This window comes from Rutidosis leptorrhynchoides, chromosome 2 (assembly GCF_046630445.1).
Source record: "Rutidosis leptorrhynchoides isolate AG116_Rl617_1_P2 chromosome 2, CSIRO_AGI_Rlap_v1, whole genome shotgun sequence".
NCBI lineage: Eukaryota > Viridiplantae > Streptophyta > Magnoliopsida > Asterales > Asteraceae > Rutidosis > Rutidosis leptorrhynchoides.
The window spans coordinates 433923883-433929882 of record NC_092334.1 but is presented as its reverse complement, the minus strand read 5'-3'; the positions used below and the strand labels follow the sequence as shown (position 1 = coordinate 433929882).

At 33.6% G+C, this 6000-nt stretch overlaps 1 non-coding gene across 1 annotated transcript; it reads left to right on the top strand.

Moving 5' to 3' along the window:
- The first annotated feature begins 3862 nt into the window (after positions 1 to 3862).
- Positions 3863 to 3969, top strand: LOC139895321 (small nucleolar RNA R71). The gene has a single exon (XR_011775778.1). It is a non-coding gene; the product is annotated as a small nucleolar RNA R71 (small nucleolar RNA).
- The last annotated feature ends 2031 nt before the right edge of the window (positions 3970 to 6000 follow it).

The window sequence follows — 6000 nt, the reverse complement described above, 5'->3', positions numbered from 1 at the left end:
GGTTATGGTTTGTTTTAAAATGAATGCAGTCTTTGAAAAATGTCTCATATAGAGGTCAAAACCTCGCAACGAAATCAATTAATATGGAACGTTTTTAATCAATAAGAACGAGACATTTCACTTTCCTTCCTGTAAGTTGAGGCCCATAATGCCCTCCTGTTAGTCCTGTGTGACAATGGTTTATGATTTGACTAGCTTCATCTCCGAATACGCATCGGCGCATTATTCCATCGGGATAACTTTTAAACAAATGTGGATCTTCCCAAAAATAGTGTTTTATGTCACTAAAGAATTTATTTCGTTTTTGGTACGACAACCCTTTTTCAAGGAATCCACATACTAAGTAGTTTGCATAGTCTGCAAACCATGGAATTTCATTATAATCGATTTTCAATAGATATTCATCAGGAAATTTGTCTTGTATGGCCGATTCGTTTAGAACTTCTAATTCAGGATTTTCAAGGCGAGAAAGATGATCAGCGGCGAGATTTTCTGCTCCCTTTTTGTCTCGGATTTCAATATCGAATTCTTGTAAGGGTAAGATCCAACGGATTAATCGTGGTTTGGCATCTTGTTTTGAAAATAGGTATCTAAGAGCAGAATGATCAGTATAGACTACCGTTTTAGCAAGAACGAGATATGAATGAAATTTGTCAAAAGCAAAGACAATAGCAAGGAGTTTTTTTCAGTAGTTGTGTAATTCGTTTGTGCTCCTTGTAATGTCTTACTACCGTAATAGATAGTTTGAAATCGTTTTTCAATCCTTTGTCCAAAAATGGCTCCCATTGCAAAATCACTTGCATCGCAGACGAGTTCAAATGGTAGATTTGGAGTTATCACGATCGGTGCATTAGTGAGTTTTTCTTTAAGAATATTAAAAGATTTGATGCATTCATCTGAAAAGATGAATGGAGCATCCTTTTCTAGGAGTTTATTCATAGGAGTGGCAATTTTAGAAAAATCTTTTATGAAATGTCGGTAAAAACTGGCATGCCCTAGAAAACTCCTAACTCCTCTAACATTGGTGGGATGTGGAAGTTTAGCAATTACATCTACTTTAGCTCTATCCACTTCAATTCTTTTATTTGAAATTTTATGACCAAGAACGATGCCTTCTTTAACCATGAAATGGCATTTCTCCCAATTAATTACTAGATTTGATTGTTCGCATCTAATAAGCATTCGTTCAAGATTAACTAGACATGTTTCAAAACTATCACCGAAGACTAAAAAGTCATCCATGAAAACTTCCATGCATTCCTCTATCATGTCGTGAAAAATCGCCATCATGCACCTTTGAAAGGTTGCAGGGGCGCTGCAAAGTCCAAATGGCATGCGTTTGTAAGCAAAAGTACCATAAGGGTATGTGAACGTGGTTTTCTCTTGGTCCTCAGGTGCGATTGGAATTTGAAAGTATCTGGAGAAACCGTCAAGAAAATAATAGTAACTATTTCCAGCTAATCTTTCCAACATTTGATTAATGAAAGGTAAAGGAAAGTGATCTTTTCTGGTGGCGTCATTTAATTTTCTATAATCAATACAAACACGCCACCCTGTTACAGTTATAGTAGGATTAAGCTCATCTTTTTCATTTATGATGACAGTCATGCCACCCTTCTTAGGTACACATTGAACTGGGCTTACCCATGGACTATCAGAGATTGGATAAATTAAACCTGCATCTAGCAGTTTAATAATTTATTTCTTAACAACATCTTGCATATTTGGATTTAGTCTTCGTTGGCGTTGCACATATGTTTTATGACCTTCTTCCATAAGGATTTTATGTGTGCAATACGAAGGACTTATGCCTTTAATGTCATGAATTTTCCATGCAATAGATGGTTTATGAGCTTTTAGCACAGAAATGAGTTGAGATTTTTCATTTTCTGTAAGAGAAGACGATATTATTACAGGTAATTCAGATTCACCATGTAAATAAGCGTATTCTAAATAGTTTGGAAGTGGCTTTAACTCTAATATCGGTGGTTCTTCTATCGATGATTTGTATCGATATCTGTCTTCCTCTTTTAGCATTTGAAGTTCTTTTGTTGTTGGTTCATATTCATTAGCCATAAGTGCGGCTAACATTTCAGCTTCATCAATTGGTTCAGTTCCTTCTCCTAAAGAACATTCTCCTGTTCCTTGTAATTCTGGAAATTCTTGTAATAATTCTGCTTGTGAATCTATAGTTTGAATGTAATAACATGTATTATCTGCAGATTGCGATTGTTGCATTGCTCTATCCATAGAAAAGGTAACACTCTCGTCCTCTATACTCAGGGTCAGTTTCTTACCAAACACGTCTATTATTGCTTTAGCTGTGTTTAAGAATGGTCTTCCTAATATGAGAGGAACTCGAGAATCTTCTTCCATGTCCAGAATAACAAAATCTACTGGAAATACTAAAGTACCAACTTTAACTAGCATGTTCTCCATGATCCCTCTAGGATATTTTACTGATCGATCGGCTAGTTGTATGCTTATTCGTGTTGGTTTCAATTCTCCAAGGTCTAGTTTAGCGTATAGTGAATACGTCATTAAATTTATACTAGCACCTAAGTATGCCAGTGCTTCTATTGAACTAAGACTACCCAGAAAACATGAAATTGTGAAACTTCCTAGATCTGAGAGTTTTTCTGGTAGTTTATTCAACAGCACTGTAGAACAATTAGCATTCATTGTAACAACCGAGAGTTCTTCCATTTTATTTCTATTTGTGATTAGATCTTTCAGGAATTTGGCATATCTTGGCATTCCTGAAATCACATCAATGAAAGGAAGATTGGCATTTATTTGTTTAAACATATCCAAGAATTTAGATTGGTCGGCTTCAAGTCTTTCTTTTCTCATTTTACTTGGGTAAGGAAGCGGTGGTTGGTATGGTTTAACATAAGGTTTAGCCTTAACTGTATTATCTTCATTAACCTTTTCAACTACCGGTTCTGTTTCCTTCTCTCGCTCAGGCTGTGGTGCTTGTGGAGTAGGAATAGAGTCATCAAAAATTACAGGTATTTCAGGTGGTTTAAGTGTAATACCACTTCTTGTGGTAATGGCTTTAACTGTTACATTCCGGGGGTCAGCATATGTATCACTAGGTAGACTCCCCGGTTTTCTTTCACCTATCAACCTGGCTAGGTTGCTCACTTCTTGTTTCAGATTTTGGATTGAAGCTTGTTGATTTCTAAATGATTGAGCATTTTGTTCATTAGTTTGTTTCTGAGATGTGAAAAAATGCGTTTGAGATTCAACTAGCTTCGACATCATGTCTTCTAAATTTGGCTTTTTATCATCAGTTTGTGGTGGTTTAATTGGAAATATAGGTCTTTGTTGATTGTAAGTATTATTAGATACTTGTTGATTGCTAGGACCTTGTTGGTTGTTGTATGGAACATTTCGGTTATAATTCTGATTTTGATTGTAGTTCGGACTTGGCGGTTGATAATTATTTTGATAATTATTTCCAGGCCTTTGGTTCATGTATGAAACATTCTCTCTTTGTTCCATTGTTTGTTCAATACTGAGACAATCTTTTGTCAAATGTGGTCCTCCACACTGCTCACAACAAATTCATATTGCGTGAATATCCTTAGTCATCTTTTCCATTCATCTTTCGAAAGCATCTAACTTTGTGGAAATGGAATCAAAGTCATGGCTAGAATCGGCTCTAGCCGCTTTAGATGATCTAACGATGTCTTTTTATTGATGCCACTCATGTGAGTGGGAGGCTGTGTTATCAATAATTTTGTAAGCTTCAGTTGCGGTTTTCTTCATAATGGAACCACCAATTGCTATGTCGATGTCTTTTCGTGTAGTAATGTCGCATCCTTGGTAGAATATTTGTACTAATTGATAAGTGTCTAAACCATGTTGAGGACATCCTCTCAACAACTTTCTGAATCTTTTCCACGCCTCATATAAAGTTTTATTTAGCTTTCGTGTGAACGTAACAATTTATCCTTGAAGTCTCACGGCTTTAGATGCCGAAAAGAATCTTTTAAGAAATTTCTCAACTAAAACATCCCATGTGTCAATCGCCCTTTCAGGTAACGATTCTAACCAATCTTTGGCTTCTTCCTTTAAAGTCCAGGGAAATAAGATGAGATAGATCTGTTCATCCTCAACTTCTCTGATCTTAAATAGAGTACAAATTCTATTAAAGGTACGAAGATGTTCGTTTGGATCTTCCTTCGGCGCACCACTAAATTGGCATTGATTAGTTACCATGTGTAGGATTTGTCCTTTGATTTCATAATCTGGCGCATTAATGTCTGGTTGAGTAATTGCATGGCCTTGGCTAGTGCGTGTAGCTCTCATTCGATCTTCTATATTTAGAGGTTCCTGATTTTCCATGATTGAATTTGTTGAATCTGAATCACTAGGGGATTCTGATTTAATTGTTTCTTCCTCGACAATCTCTGGATGAGTAATTTGTGATTCAGGAGGAATGATTAGTAGTTCAGGATCTCTGAATTGTCCTTGAATATCCTCTGGGTTCTTAATTGTGAGGTCGGGTTCAAAAAATGGATTATCGGAAATTTGAATTGAAGTACTTGGTCGACTAGATGATTCTAAAGAAAAATCAACGGCGACAATATTGGCTAGATATCAGGATCGAGTTACAGGTGGTGAACGTTTTGCTCGGTGCATTCACTGAATATCCTATTAGTTATAAAGATAAAAATTATATAAGTTATCAAATTAATATACTTTTCTGATTTTGCCCACGTTTCGAATAGCCAATAGATGTAGCAGGTAGCCAGGACCCTTTAAATCGGAAGCCCACAACTCACCACTAACAAATCCAACTATTACTACGAACCAGAAAATTTAGATATCTATCAATTTAACCGCTTAAAATAATTTTTTCCGTCGAAGTTTTGAAGATAAAATCTATGTCCTAAAAACTAGAGCGTAGAAATGAGAAAGAAAAAGAGCGCGTAGAGAAATAAGAGTCAAAAAACAAACGTCGAAAAACAAACAGTCGAAAAATAAAAGTCTAAAAACTAAATATTAAAAATTACTTCTAAAGGAATTAAAGCTTAAAAGGAATTCTATATCTAAAACGGCAATAACTTAATTAGGCACTAAAATCTATTTAAAACTAAAGCGATAAGTGACGTCGTAAAATTCTAAAGTGCCTAAATCTTAATCTAAAGAAAAAGCACTTAAGGGATTTTACGGCAAAGCCTAAAAATCTAGAAATATAAAATAACTACGGCAAAATACTAAGTTTAAAACTAATTACGAACAATAGATTATAAAAGTTACAAATTAAACGATAATAAAGAAAAATACAAAATACAAAAATAAACTTAGTTGATAAAAATAAAATTTTACAAAAATATTATTTTTATATTATTATTTTATAAAAGTATTAATTTATATATTAATAAAACTAATTAAAAGTTAAAAATACAAATTTAATTTAAAAACTAAACTAATTATTATTAATTTTAACCCTAATTATAATTATATAATAATAATAATTATTTAAACGTAACCCTAATTCGTACAGCTAAGGTTTCAGACCTGTCACCTCAGCTCATGCGATCGCATGAGCTGATGGTTTTAAATCCATGCGGTCGCATGGTGTGTGGATCCAGGCCAATTCTTGGGCTGCTACAGTGTAGTGACCCGATTACTTCTAATTTATATTTTTTTTTCCTGATTTTTAATTTATAAAAATAAAACAATTTAAATAAAACTTATAAAAAAATAATTTAATTATTAGTTTTTTTATAACTTTTAACAATAAAAATATAAAATTTTTTTTAATTTAACTAAACTTTAAAAATATAGATATATATTTTTTCTTTTTCGTGTTTTTATATTTTTGCTTTTAATATTTAAAACTTATGTAAATATATTTTTACAAAAATAGCTTAAAAACTAAATTTTTTTATAGCCTTCTATGGTGTCCCCGGCAGCGGCGCCTAAAATACTTGATGTGTGTGAGGTGTAGTACGAAATAGATTATATTTTACTACGAAATACTAT